The following is a 15545-nucleotide window of genomic DNA, read 5'->3' as shown; positions in this document are numbered from 1 at the left end:
TGGTTTAATTTTCTTTTACATTCAGTTTATCCAGTCTTCACCTATGATTGAATACCATCCAGGCATCCATCCACCCAAACCTGGTTTTTATTTTCAACAAACCTTTCACCAAGACACATTTGTCATTTAACCACCCATGCGTCCTTGCTTGCCTTTAGGTTTCACCCATAAAACCCCTGGATAATTACTTTCACCTATACAGTTTCACTCACCCAGGCAGACATCCCTTCTTTCACCAATCACCCATCTTTCAATCACCCATGCATCCAATCAGCCACCTAATATGCATCCCGGGCCCCATTCTCTCATGCATCCTTCTCTTCCAGTCATATATTACAAGAAACCTGTCCTTCTTCCTTCCATCCTTCTTTCCCTTCTTCATCAACCCATCAAGGTCTGACTCTTAGTCTTCTTCATAAAACTTGCTCTGCTGATTTGCAGAGAAGAGGCCAGCAACTCACGCTAATGCTAAGTAAAGGGTGTCTTTTTCAACTGTTCACAACTTAAGGCTCAACAGTACAGTGAACACTGACTGTACACTCTTGCAACAAGTGTATAAATGTGATTGTTAGTAAGCAATGAATATTACTTACCACCACCCGACACTGCTGCTGGTTCACCCCCTGCAGCTGTCGCATCTGCTGCTCCCTCATAGATGGCTTCGCCTTCCCCACTGTTCCCGGCACTGGTGGTCGGTATGCTTAGAAAAAACATTGCCATATACGTCTCTCTCAATAATTTTTTTCACTAGCAAAATTGAAAATACAATACATACACCACACACATCACTGCACTCCTCATACTTCCTTCCCGCCATGGTGCACTGTAATCAGTTCACCATCAACTGCTGCTAATAATACAAGGCCTAGATGAGAAGAAGACACAACTTTGGGGATTCCAACGTGACTATTGTTTACTGACTGAGCATGAGAAAGTAAAAGAAAGCCTTCTCATCTGAACAAACATGCGTAGAATACCTTACTTGGGCATGCCATCTGCACAATAGAGTACTAGTAGTAGTAAGGTCAAATGGGTTCTTCGAGTCTTACAGTACCACCACTAGGCAGTCCACAAAATATATAAAGAAATTAGGAAAGCTAATTGAAAAACCAGAAGAAAGCAAACTACAGACAAAGTCACTAATACAGAGTCAGAGGCAGTTCAGGGTAAAAAAAAAAAACCAAAGCAAACACAAGGAGATGATGGACTGAGAACTGACACTTTTCAGACACTCACCCCCAGTCACAGATTTGGGTTGAATCATCATTGTTCTTTAGCTCACTTCACCACCCCAGTTCAGACCCAGCTATATGCAAATCAGTGTTGAGCCTGTGCCTCATGGGAACAGTCCAGCCCAAACTGCCAAGCCAGGTCTTCTGTGGACCGGAAACAAGCATCCTGGGACCAGTTTTGGTGTATCACCCCTCATCAGCCTGGCTAGCTTGAATCCAGTGGCAAAGTGAGCAAGGGACCCACATCTAGGCATACCCTGCCAACTTAGGGCGAACAAAGCAAACACAAGGAGATGATGGACAGAACACTGAAACTATTCAGACACTCACCTCCAGTCACAGATCTTGGTTGAATCCATCATCGTTCTTTAGCTCACTTCGCCACCCCAGTTCAGACCCAGCTATATGCAAATCAGTCTTGACCCTGTGACTCATGGGAACAGTCCAGCCCAAACTGCCAAGCCAGGTCTTACGTGGAGCGGAAACAAGCATCCTGGGACAGGTTTGGGGTAAGACCTCTCATTAGCCAGGCTAGCTTGAATCCAGTGGCAAATTGAGCAAGGGACCCCTGTCTGGCCATACCCTGCCAACCTAGGGTGAACAAAGCAAACATAAGGAGATGATGGACGGAGCATTGCAACTTTTCAGACACTCACGCCCAATCACAGATCTGGGTTGAATCCATCATCGTTTTTTAGCTCACTTTGCTACCCCAGTTCAGGCAAAGCTATATGCAAATCAGTCTTCACCCTGTACCTCACGGGAACAGTCCAGCCAGAACTGCCAAGATAGGTCTTCCCTGGACCGGAAACAAGCATCCTGGGACCAGTTTGTGGGTATCACCCCTAGTCAGCCAGGCTAGCTTGAATCCAGTGGCAAAGTGAGCAAGGGAGCCACGCCTGGGCATACCCTGCCAACTTAGGGTTAACAAAGCAAACACAAGCAGATGATGGAGGGAGCACTGAAACTTTTCAGACACTCACCCCCAGTCACAGATCAGGGTTGAATCCATCATCATTCTTTAGCTCACTTTGCAACCCCAGTTCAGACCGAGCTATAAAAACAAACACTAGAAATATATAAATAACCAAGTTAGTAGGTAAGGTAATGCAGGGGTAATAAGAATGTAGAAACAGATAGATCAAAGTGGATTTGGGAAAAAACTAAATTAGGAAACGGAAATAATAGTTCAAAATAAGGAGCAGTAAAAGTTAGGGAAATATATATTAATATTAACAACAGAACAGAGTACTTAGGGGCAGATTTACAAGCCCCATGCGCCACGTTTACGCCGCTGTTGCGTCACGCAAGGCGGCGTAAATGTGGCGCATCCCTACGAGGCATTTACAATGTGATGCATCTATGGAGATGCGTCACGGTGTAAGGCCCTGCGCCACATGAAACCTGCGTCAGGTTTCATGTAGGCGTTCCGGTGCAGGAGGAGGCGTTCCGTCGCAGGAACGCCCCTGAAAAGTGACTCAGTGAAATCTACAAGATTTCACTGAGTCACTTTCCCAACGCTGATGCGTCAAAACCCTGCGCCTGCTTGAAGCAGGCGTAAGGCTTGACGCACCACGTTAAAGATAGGGCAAGTTGGAACAGTGCTGGAGTTGCGTGCCGCTCGCAACACAACTTCAGCACTGCGCCAACTTTACGCCCAAGATGCGCCACGCATCTGTTCATTCCTGCGCCATGATGCGCCGCATTGTAAACGCGGCGCATCATGGGGGGCGCAAGGATGAACTTGCGTGCCGTATCTTTCCTGGCGCATCTCTGCTGATTTGCAGAGATGCGTCAGGCAACGTAAATCTGCCCCCCTATGGGGCCAGCAGAGCCTTCATCTGAGGGCGTTCCTGCCTCTGGGAGACCCCTCCAGCTCCCGCACCCGCCTGGGAAGACCTCCTCGCCGTATTCTTACCCCTGGATGCCGATGATCATGTAAGAGATAATAAAAAAGACAATAAATTATTGGTATTAAATAAATAATCGCTCCCCAAAAAGATTTTGACATGAAACGGCAATTGCAATAACATTGATCTTTCCTAAGTCCGGTCCCCTAGTAGTAGACTAGTATCGCAGTCACGGACCATTCTATCTCTATCATTCCACATTTCTATTCCAATTCCTGAATACTAAACCTACCTGGCCCGCCTATTCCAAAGACTTTTGAATTAAATGCGAAAAAATTATGTTTGCTTCTAAGTTCTGAATCTCCAATCTCATTCATCTCAACCCCCTTTGCCAGGCCAATTTAATAAGTCTGCATTACGTCTTCTTAAAAGCATAGATAGACGCATGCATATTGCATACATAAAATTGGTTGGATGCTATTCACTCACTATAAAAACTACAAAAAAGGTTTGACTAAGGACTCAAGGACTGAAGTCACGAGAGAGGACGCGTCACACAGGCCTCTACATTATTAACTAATACTGAGTAACTACTACTATCTTAGTGACAGGACAAATTCTTGTCTGCATTATCTAACTTACGTTCTCTAACTTTTCTTACATAATCAGCCCAAGTGAGAGCAAAGTTGCAAACAACTCCAAGTACGATTAGTACCGCTGATCAACTGTATAGAAGAATAACAATCACATAATATAAGATTTTTAAGTAACTTACTTGCAAGTAAGCATCAGCATTCTTGCTATTTGGGACATCACAAAACACACAATAATAATAATTAGCTACTCATCAAGACCTGTGACCTCAACACCTAGCAGGTCCAGCAGGTTCTGATCTCGATCCAAGATGTCGAACCACTGTTGTGTCACTTGGTAAGACGTGCACCAGACTCCAGAGCAGCGATAGATTGCCAGGTGCACCCTTACCCAATGCTGATGATGCTCCCGGAGCCCGTACCTGGACCCAGGCCTGCTACCTATTGCCAGGGTGGAGGAGAGATAGCGCTGCATGAAACAAAATAAGAACTGGCACCTGCACCTCTGAAATCGAGGCCCGGGGCTTCACCCTTTCCGGGCACCGCCTCGGCCAAGGAAAGCTGCTCCTCTTTCCCTGGGTCGCACTCTCTGCCATGATGCTGGGGTTGATGGAAAAGAAAGTCTAGAAAGTAAACAAGGGAGGTTAAGAAGAAAGGAAGTAATATGAGAACACAGTAATATAGAAAACAGTACAAAATGCAGTAAAAACACACAAAAAGTAGAAAACAACACAACATATACACTTAATAAGACACAGGATAAGATAATAAATAAAAATAAACAGAAAAAAGTTTTTGGAAAGAAGGGTTGAAAAGATTAAGGCAGTACTGAGAAGTAGACGCCAGCCCCATAAATAAGAGAAGAAAACAAGATGGCCATGCCCATGTGCCACAAGCAACTCCACCCACTCGCAGAACTCTGCGTAGCGCAGCAGAGTTTTTTTGTCACTTCACGGAGTGCTTGGTAGCATGGCTTTGTAAACTACTCCCAGGCCTACTTATTAAACAGAAGTATATGCCCTAAGGGAGATAATACTGGAAGCAGCTATGCAACTCTTTGTAGATGTAGAACAAAATTAGATACCCCCTCACAATTGAAGAGCTGGGTGCCTCACTAAAGGACCTGTGTACGGGCAAAGCACCAGGACCCAACAGCCACCCATTCAAGTTTCAAAAAATTTATTATTCGCAACTCGGCGCCCACCACCTAAAGGTGGTTAACACCGCCATATAAGTGGACCGATTCTTATCAAATTGGAGGCATGCGAAAGTGGTGGTGTTCCTCTTACCTGGTGGACTCTCTGAAGAACATACCTCATACCGTCCCATTTTCCTGTTGAATGTTGAAGCCAAATTACTTGCTAAAGCTCTCTCCAACTGCATAATGTTATATATACCAGAGCTGGTACATCCAGACTAGGCAGGATTTCATGCCTCACCAGGCTACTTGCCACAATATTCGCAGTGCCCACAATGCCATAGCGGCGATAGAACGCTACACGGTCCAGCTGCACTGTTGCTAGTGGATAAAGATAAAGTATTTGATACGCTTAGCTGGCCTTATCGCTTCTCACTGCTGCAACGCCTCACCTCACAGCATCGGTGCGAGTAGCGGGTCAGTTTCTCACACCTTCCTTATAGGGAGAGGTACTCATCAGGGAGGTCCCTTATCCCTTTGCCTGTTTGTGTTACCGATGGAGCTGCTGGTGGCGTGGGTCAGGATTGATGCCCAGGTGTGAGGATTTGAGTTGACAAGAGAGGTCTTCGATCGTATAGCATATATGCAGAAGATGTCCTATTTTTTCTCACTGAACCGAATAGGACCGCCTGATGGAGCAAGGATTCACACGTAAAGCGGCTTGCTTGTATTCATGAACCTCAAATAACCCTAATTAATTAATCAACCTGTTTGTCTTATTAATTTACCCTTTATTCTGACATTGTGGGTGTCCCAGAGACGCTTGCCTATGTGTTCTCTAATCCTAATACGCTTGCCACTTAAAATGGCTGCTGCTACGCGGAAATTTCTTCTGCGCATGCGTCGGTCATACCCATGTGGGGTGACGTGCTCCCAGTCTTGGTGGGAAACTCTTTGCTCTTGCGCAGTAGAACTAAGATGGCTGCTTTCTGTTCTCACATGCCTGAAGCTTGCATTGCTGCTTCTGCTAAGCTGTTCGTTCTGCATTAAATCCTAATGCTATAGTTATTATGAAACAATGGGATAGTGTAGAGATTCATGGTATACAGTGCATTTATTTTTTCCGTGTTCTAAAACTGTTTCTTTTCTATTTTATGGCACCTCACGAAATCTGGCTTGCTATCCCTTGCCACTCTCCATGTTGTGTGAAACTGAGTCTGCGCGAGATATGCGAGTCTCCAGAGCAGATGACCTTCGAAATACTGCCAAGGAGCTGACTGACTGAGAAGATGCACATGAGAACTTCACCCTACGAAACCCAGATGAATACATTGTATTTGTAAATAAAACATGTATTGTTGTACGAAGTAAAGACATCATGGGAACCTGAAGTTCGATAGGCGGTCTCGAAAAATGCAAATGTTGAGCTTGAGAAAGTCAAATCCTAGGTGGTGTGATGACCTGTCCTTCCTTTGGTCCAATCGAAATTGGGGATTCTTACACTTTGGGGGGTGGTACACTGACCCGAAAACAGTATAACTAGCCTAGGTTTAGCTAGAGAAATTGTCTGACTTGTCAGAATAGCTGACCTGTCACTGACCCAACGCACTCAATAGCTGATCGAGAATAGAGGTGCTGGGAGCACTCTTTCCAAATTTTCCACAAACCCAATCGAGGTTTTGGGAACCTTAAGTGCTGGCGGAGCACTTTTCTGGGGAATTTGATAACTGATAGCTGCAGAGAGGGGGTAGCGCAGGCGTTGCAACTGAACTGCGGGTGCTGGTCTCAACTTTGGTGGTCCGGTTCTGATCCAAATCTGGGTTTCCCTGTCCTGGTTTCCATACTGCACCTGCTGGCCTACTGGCAATCACTTTCCTTTGGGGTTTCTTCTGTCCTTAACTGACCCGTGGCCAGGGTTGGTCTTCACACAGTTCTAGGTAAATATAAATCTGAGAGGGAAACACCCTTGCGTCCTTTTTCCTCACCCTTTCCTGAAGTCTCGCTAAAGTTATAATTGCATATGTTCCTTTCTTTACCCTTCCCTTGTGACAAAGTGCTGAAGTTATAAAGAGCCTTTATTAGCATGTTCCATTTTTTCCCCTGCCTTATAGTTGGATATTAAAGTACTGTCTCTGAATAAATAGATGTTCCTTCTCTTTACTGAACTAAAGAGGTCATTCTGAATTATTAGCGTGTTCCCATTTCTTACCCGTCCTATAACTACATGGTAAACTTGGTTTCGCCATCATAGTTTCATGTTCCCTCTTCTTACCCATCCCTTAGGAATCGATAAACTGTAACATTATAGCATGTTCCTTATCTTCCCGTCCTTTAGTAAATACCACTTTCCAGTGTGATTTCTGATCATTCAGTATGTTCCTTGTTCTTACCTTCGCTTTAGACTTCTAAATGGTCGGCATAATCTATCTTTTACATGTTTATATGATTTTCATGATTCTGATTATTGATAGCTTACTTGCTGTGAACTTACTGCTTTCAACTATTGATGAAGAATAGATAAAGGTTTTCAAAACTTCCTGAGATTGTGGTTATTACATGAGTGCAGATGTTATAAATGTTATGGTATTTCTTGACTGCTTATCTTTGCAGCTAGCTCCCTGATCCATTGTGGTCATAGGTACCAGTGACAAGGATTGGTAAGTCACGGGTATAGGAAACAGTTAGGAATTAATTAATTGCTGGTAGTAGAGTGTAGGTTACCCGATTAAAATAGTATGGTTTAATTGAAATTTATGGGCCCAAGTGTGCATATGGTAAAATTACTAGTTGGGTGACCTGCGCGCTCTATCAGTAATTTTCTGGTAGCAGAGGGATGGTTAGGGACTAGTTAAGATAGGTAGGTAGGTTATTTGTTGCTAAACTGTGAAAATGTTATTGCTGCTAAAAGTATTGATCGATCAAATGAAAAATGTTTTGAAATGTTATGAAATGTTTTGAAATTTTACTGAGATGCTGCTATATTGATTCATGTATTAACAAAACTCGTTTGTGATTGTTATATGTTTGTTTGGAATCCCTGGGGGCAGAATAGCGAGTGGTAGAATAGAAGCCACATCGCAGGGAGGTCATTGGCTCGAGGAAAATTAGTGCATGGTTGGGCAGAACTGGAAGCACTAATTAGGGTTTTACGTATGAATAATTGAATAAATGATAGCAAAGAGTTCGCCGGCAAAACTTCTATTGTGATATAACCTAGTAAGGGTCACACGGAAGGAGTAGCAGGTTCGTCTGAGCTTGATTGATAGCAAAAGGGTTCGCTGGTGAAACTTTGGTCTTAGTATATATCCCCGAGTGGATGAGTCTCAAGGAGTAGCAGGTTCTCTAATGCTTGTGTGAAGAGTAGGCAGAAGGGATCTACTTGCAGTATATGAAAAGTAAACGGAAGGGATTTACTTGCAGTGAAACAAATCTTTTCTTTCTAGACACTCGAGTACAGTGGCGAATGTTTTTGCATTGTAAATTAAACAAAGCACTTCCACTTTAAATGGTAGAAATTGAGTTTTCCGTTACCTTGTGAAGGAGGGAGTCAGTTGCGGAGCTGCGCTGACGTCACTCAGTGCTGGTATTGGTCGAAACAGCGGGCGTGTAGCTGAGACAGCATTGTAAAGGAGGGGTGAGCTCAGGAGCGTGGGAACTTGTCTCACGAGAAAAGCTGCGCACCCATTGGTTGAAATGTTTAAATCACATTGTTGGTTGGTTACGGAAAAATCAAAGACGCGCTAGTATTGGAAGTGATTTTGTAAACAAAAGAAATTCGCGAAAGGTATATGTGGTATCCAAGTCATCCAGAAACTCGACCTGATCCAAGATATCAAGGTTTTGTAAGAGATCAGTGGAGAACAGCTAGAAATCGCATTATGTACGGAGGCAAGAGAAAAATGACACTTGTAGACAGAGTTAAGAACTACTTCAAGAAAGACAAGCCCATCAGAACTAGAGAAGGAGTTATCATTCCACCGCCAAATACTCCCTCATCATTTATGATGTTTGATAGAGGTTACCACTCTTGTGTATGGTTGGAGAACAGGGTGGAATATACTAAAGATTATGGAATCTTAGCATTTCCCTTAGAAGGTACATTTAATGGGAGAATTTTATTTAATTTGAGAACCCGAATGAATGATTTACATCCCAGACCTAGACTAACGCAATATGAGGCATTAGAAGAATGGGAAATAGAGGCTTTTGAGTGAGACAGACCCAGAATTGACAAAGGGTTAGCTAAATTTTATCCGAAAGTAAAGAAAGAGACCCGAGAAAAAAGAATGAAAGAATGGAGACAGAACATGATGGTAGAAGGACTGTATCCTGTATTAACGGTAGAAGAGCCCATGGGAGGGAAAAAGACTGAGAAAACGAAACATTTAATGACCAGTGGTGATTCAGACGATGATTACCTGGAGGATTTGTTAATGAAAAATCAACCACCTTATAATGAGGAACCCAGATCCCCAAGTACGAGAAACCCATTTCTGAAACCAAATTATGATGAGGGGCCAAGTATGGCAAATCCAAGTGCTCCGAGTTTTAACCCTCACTTGATTCCACAGATAGTACATGAAACCACGATGGAAAATGTATTTCAGGATAGAGAGCGAGAGGCTTTAGTCAAACAGAGAACTGAGTTAATTCAGATAATCTCCCAACTAAACACCAGTCCTGAAGCATTGACAATTCCAGTAACTATTGGCCCAGTTGTTCCTTTGTACGGGGATAAGCAAGCTAGTCAAGGGCTCCAGTTATAACTACATCTGTAGTGCAGCCGAGAAAAGAGCCCTTGATAGTAGATGACCAGGCAAGTGAATGTGAGTCTGTGATTTCCCTTATGGATCTACCCATAAGGAAACCAGAAGGCAGTTCACAAAGAAAGAACACTCCTTTTAGTTCCAGAGAAGTCCAGATCGAGTCATCTTCTAGTACCAGAAGTGCCACGGTGGTGACTCCGGAAGAAATAGATTGATGGACCCGAGAACTAGAGAAAATGAATCCTCAACCAAAGGCTTTAGATATTTACAAGCTGAGAATAGAATTGGAAGAACTAATGGCTGGGAATGTGGGACTGGACAGACTGAACACCCTTAGTGAAGAGGAGTTGTTATTCATTTGTAAAACCATTACTCGAAATACCAGAGTGTTCCATGAAAAATTAATGGACACCGCAGCTAGTATGGGAATAGACATTGGCAGATCTAAAGTGTTGCAAAAACCCTACAGAGCAGAATTCTCAGACAAAGATTTAGAAAATATGAACGTGTCAGGGAAAAAGGTACAGATAAGAGAATTATTACCCCTGTTACAAAAATGGGGAGATTTAGAAAAATGGAAAGCCAGGTGGGCCAAGAAAAAAGAGGAGATTAGATCCAAACAAATGACTTCTGATTATGTGTTAAAAGAAGCCGAAAAAGGGGAAAAATGATATCCTATGCGAGAAGTGCCGGGTGGAGGATATGTACATGTTCCATGGTCCCTACAGGATATTGTGTTCTTTACAAATGACTTCCCAAAATTACAAGAAAAACCTGTAGAATGGTACAGACAGGTCGAGAGATTTGTGAAAGTTCAAAAATGCCTCCTGACAGACCTAGATGGTTTCTTTGACATTGTAGTTCCTGTAGATTTGTGGACAGAATGTAAAATTGCTGTTGATTGGCCAAGTGAAGAATACGCCAGAGACCCAAAAACAGGAGCTCCTTCAGGGGAGGTTATGAGGAAGTACAATCAGGTGATGTTGTACCTGAAAGGAAAGGTGCCTGCAAAGGAGACAGACTGTCCCCGAATAGATAGAACTACCCAGAATCGAGATGAAACTGTGTATTCTTATTATGAACGATTGTTACAGGTGTTCAAGACGTACAGTGGCCTGGATAACATTGAAATGAAGGATATGACCCACTTCATTTATCGATTTGTGTTAGGGTTAAGGCCTGAGATCTCACAGTGGATCAAAGACAATAAAATCTGCTGGCAGGCTAAACCAATTGATGAAGTCCTGAAGTATGCTAAATATTGCGAAGATGAGCTGGAAAATAAACGAAAAGAGTTGAAAGAAAAGATCATGTGGGCACAGGTAAAATTAGCAGAGCACCAAGAACAGCAGCTGAGCAAAATGACTAATAATCAGAGTCAGGGCTCAGGTAGTGGGGGAAAGCCGAGAGTAAAAATGAGCCGAAAAGAGGCAAGGAAAAAGTTCCCCTGCCACGGGTGCGGAAAGATAGGACACTGGAGAGACAAGTGTATGGCTGTACAGAATGATAATGTGCAAATTAATGGTTTGAATCCACAGATGCAGAATGAAGTGCCACGGAAGACCCATCAGCAGGTAAAACAAAATCAGTTACCTCGTGTACCTAGGCCAAATTATAGGAGCAAAGCACAACAGGGTGAAGACGCTACAGATTGGGCAGGAAGGGAGGATAGAAATGCAGCAACTTCACAATTTCTGTTAAATGACACATTTCTCTGTGACGAACCCTACTGACGGTGCCTGAGGGGGGAGGACGAGGAGTCCGTGCTTGGCGCATCCTTGCCGGTGGACCAGTCAGGGCCATACATTGAAGGAAAGGTTGAAGGAAATGATGTCACCTTTCTGTTGGACACTGGTGCAACCCGTACCACTGTGAGAACAGCGGACGTTCCAAACCTACCCCTCTCGGGAGAAGCGATCCAAGTAGTGGGCGTTTCTAATCAATTAATTAGTACCCCATTTCCAGAAGCTATGGAGATTAAAATTGGGAATTTTAAAGAAATGCATAGATTTGTTGTTTGTGATTCAAGTCCTGTGAACCTACTAGGACGTGATTTGTTGTGCAAAATGAACTACACCATCTTTTGCACTCCAAATGGTGTCGAAATTCAGACCCCAGATGAAGACGGAATTTACAAATTAATGTTAGCAAGACCCGACACAGAAATGAAAAGACTGACAATACAAGACTTACCTGAAGAACTCCCACAGACAGTGAAACCGGAAGTATGGGATTTTACTGGAAAGAATGTAGGATTGATGGCAAATGTGGACCCAATTAAAATAAGCATAAAAGAAGATGCAGTCTACCCAAATACTCAACAATATAAAATGAGTGCAGAAGTAAAAGCAGGAGTTGCTATTGAAATCAAACGGTTGCTGGAAGCAGGCATTTTTCAAGAAGTGTTGAGCAGTCCATGTAACTCACCCATAATTGGCATAAAGAAACCGAGTGGTAAGTACAGGTTAGTACAGGACCTGCGCAAGGTTAATAAAATTGTTGTTCCTTGCTGTCCTGTCGTGCCAAACCCTGCAGTGATGCTATACCAAATACCATGGAATGCTGGATGGTTTTCAGTCATTGACCTATGTCATGCATTCTTTTCGATTCCATTACATCCAGACAGCAACTTTCTTTTCTCATTTGAATTTGACAGTCATGTATACGTCTGGAATCGTGTTCCTCAGGGGTACTCAGAAAGTCCTTCGATTTTTAATCAAATTCTGAAAAAATGCCTTGAATCCTTGGTATTGCCCGGAAAATCAGTCCTGGTGCAATATATAGACGACCTATTGGTGGCGTCTAAGAGTCGAAAAGACTGTGTTATTGACACAATTGCCTTACTGAATCATTTAGGTGAGGGAGGACATAAAGTATCACCAGACAAACTGCAGTTTTGCACCTCATCTGTGAAATATCTGGGGCATCAGATAGAGAGAGGTGTCAGGAAAGTTACCACTGAAAGAATTAGAATAATTAGGAACATGGAATTGCCCAATACCCAGAAAGAAATCTGAATGTTTCTTGGAGTTGTAGGATACTGCAGGCAGTGGATTGTGGGATTTGCCGTCCTAGCAAGACCATTGATAAAAATGACAAAGAAAGGAGCAAAAGATCCTGTAGAGTGGGATGACGAAAGCATGACAGCTTTTGTGAAATTGCGAGAATGCCTGTGTACAGCTCCTGCATTGGGAATGCCTGACTACTCAAAAGAGTCTGCACTATTTTTTGACACAAGAGACAATTGGGCACTTTCAGTCCTGACCCAAATTCATGGTTTAACCAGACGTCCAGTGGCATATTTTTCTTCCACATTGGACCCAGTAGCAGCTGGATTACCCGGATGCTTGAAAGCCGTAGCTGCAACCTGCACGAGTCTTGAACAGAGTGAGTCCATTGTTATGGGACATCCTGTAACTGTGTATGTTCCACATGCTGTTATAATTTTGTTGACAAGAACTAAAACTCAGTATCTCACACCGAGTCGGCTGACTAAGTATGAGAGAATCCTTGTAGGTGCAGGAAACATGACTATTGCCCGATGTAATATTCTAAATCCAGCTACCTTACTACCAAATTCACTCACAGCAGAAGTGAAGGGAGAAGTCGAACATGACTGTGTTGATTTGACTGAGTTTAGTACAAAACTACACCCAGACATAAAGGAAGCACCCTTAACTGACGAAGATTATGAGGTATTTGTAGATGGCTTGTGCCTGAGACATGAAGAGGGAGGCCTAAGCGCTGCTTATTCAGTATGCACATTGGGAGGTACAGTGGAAGCATCCTATTTACATGGAGTCAAGTCTGCACAAGTAGCTGAATTGGTTGCTCTGGCAAGAGCCTGTAAATTTGTGAAGAACTCGAAAATAACCATATACACTGAAAGCCAGTATGGTTATGGGGTTGTGCATGACTTTGGCCAACTATGGATGCAAAGGGAGTTCCTGACTTCTTCAGGCACCCCCATCAGAAATGGAAAGTATGTACAGGATTTACTGGAAGCAATCCAGTTACCAAAAGAATTGGCTGTGGTCAAGTGTGATGCTCACAAATCTGGCAATGACAAAGTGACAACAGGTAATCGATATGCTGACCAGCTAGCCCAACATTGTGCAAAGTACAAAATGGCTATTAATAAAAAGGTTGGGGGAAGCAGAAACAGCTGTCAACTTATGATGCTAGAAGGAATAAACACATGGGAGGAAGTGAGAGATCTACAGGATGCAGCAGAGGCAAAAGAAAAGGAATATTGAAGGAAATTTGGTTGTCAGAGAAGGGATGAAGATGGTGTCATTGTTTACATTGATGGTATGCCTGTGTTTCCAGACTGTCTGCTTGCTCCTATGGCTAGGCTGATACATGGAGACACACATTTGGGAAGAGATGCCATGATTCGCATCTTTAGGCAGACATGGTTCAACTCGAAATTTAGAAACATAGAAGAGGCACTCTGCCAGAGGTGTTTGGTTTGTCAGCAATTTAACCCAGGAAAGAAAACTGTAGTTTTGCCAGGCAAGATTGGGAAGGCAGAGGGCCCTTTCATACGATTACAACTTGACTTTATTCAGTTACCCCCCTGTCGAGGAATGAAGTACATTCTTGTCATTGTCTGCCTGTTTTCAAAATGGGTGGAAGCCTACCCTGCACGTAGAAATGATAGCATCACGGTAGACAAACTATTACTTAGGGAAGTCATACCTAGGTACGGATTTCCAGTCACAATTGAATCAGACAGAGGAGGGCATTTCCAAAGTGAAATAATAAAACAGATTTGTGAAGCATTCAAAATCACGCAAAAACTGCACTGTGCGTATCGCCCAGAGGCTTCTGGAGTGGTAGAACAACTGAATGGCACAATCAAAGCAAGACTGGGAAAAATGTGTGAATACACTCAATTGGAATGGCCTGATGCTTTGCCACTTGTGTTGATGGGACTCAGAAGTATTCCAGACCGGAACACGGGCTTGAGTCCCCATGAGATACTGATGGGAAGAGCAATGCGGCAAGCATGGGTACCAGGATACGAACTGATAAGCATATCTGATGATTTGGTACTAGAATACTGCAAAGAACTGGCTGACCAAGTGCGGTCTATCTCTCACCAGGTTGGGGAAGACGCTGTCGCCAGACCAACAACTCCAGCACATGACATGAATTCAGGTGATTGGGTTGTAATAAAGAAACATACTCGGAAAAATTGTCTTGCACCAATGTGGGGAAAGCCACGACAAGTAATTCTGGTTACCACTACAGCTGTGAAATGTGCAGGAGTGCCACGGTGGATCCATGCAAGCCATACGAAGAAAGTGACCGAACCTGAAGAAACTGAGGCTGAAGGTTGTGCAGCTGAGGGTTCCCAAGATATCGGTCCTGAAGTAGCTGAAGAAGAACAACCGAGCTCCATTCAAGATGATTGGGTCCCAATAATCGGCCTAACTATAGATCCTGTGAGAACAAGAAGACAAATCTATTTAGATAGAGAGTGGGATAGTGAGGACGAGACAGGTATAGAAGAAGATAATCAGATCATCGAAATCCAAATCAAATCTGATTCTGAGGAGGACCAGATAGGGAGAGAACAGGTAATTGACACTTCTGAGCCAGAAGAGGGACAGATAGAAATTAGGGCGGCAGTTCAAGCGGAAGAAAATCAATAGTTCGAAGTGCTTGAACAGGCCCAGATAGGACTAGACAATTGTGTTCAGGAAGAAGAAATCGAAACAACCCAAACCCAAAATCAGCATACACCTGAACAAGGCCAGCTTAGTGACCAGGCAGAAGAAACTGATGAAAGACCTGGACCTAGTCAGATAGGGAAAAATACAAAAGACGATTTTGAAACTAATGTGCCAGAACTGAATAAAAATAAAAGAGCATTTGAAGAAATCCAAGACACAGTGCCAGTTAAAAGACTCAGAAAAAGAGACAAGGTACCTAGATTTGTCAAAAGACTGAGACTGCGG

This window comes from Lissotriton helveticus, chromosome 8 (assembly GCF_964261635.1).
Source record: "Lissotriton helveticus chromosome 8, aLisHel1.1, whole genome shotgun sequence".
NCBI lineage: Eukaryota > Metazoa > Chordata > Amphibia > Caudata > Salamandridae > Lissotriton > Lissotriton helveticus.
Note: the sequence above shows the minus strand (reverse complement) of the source record.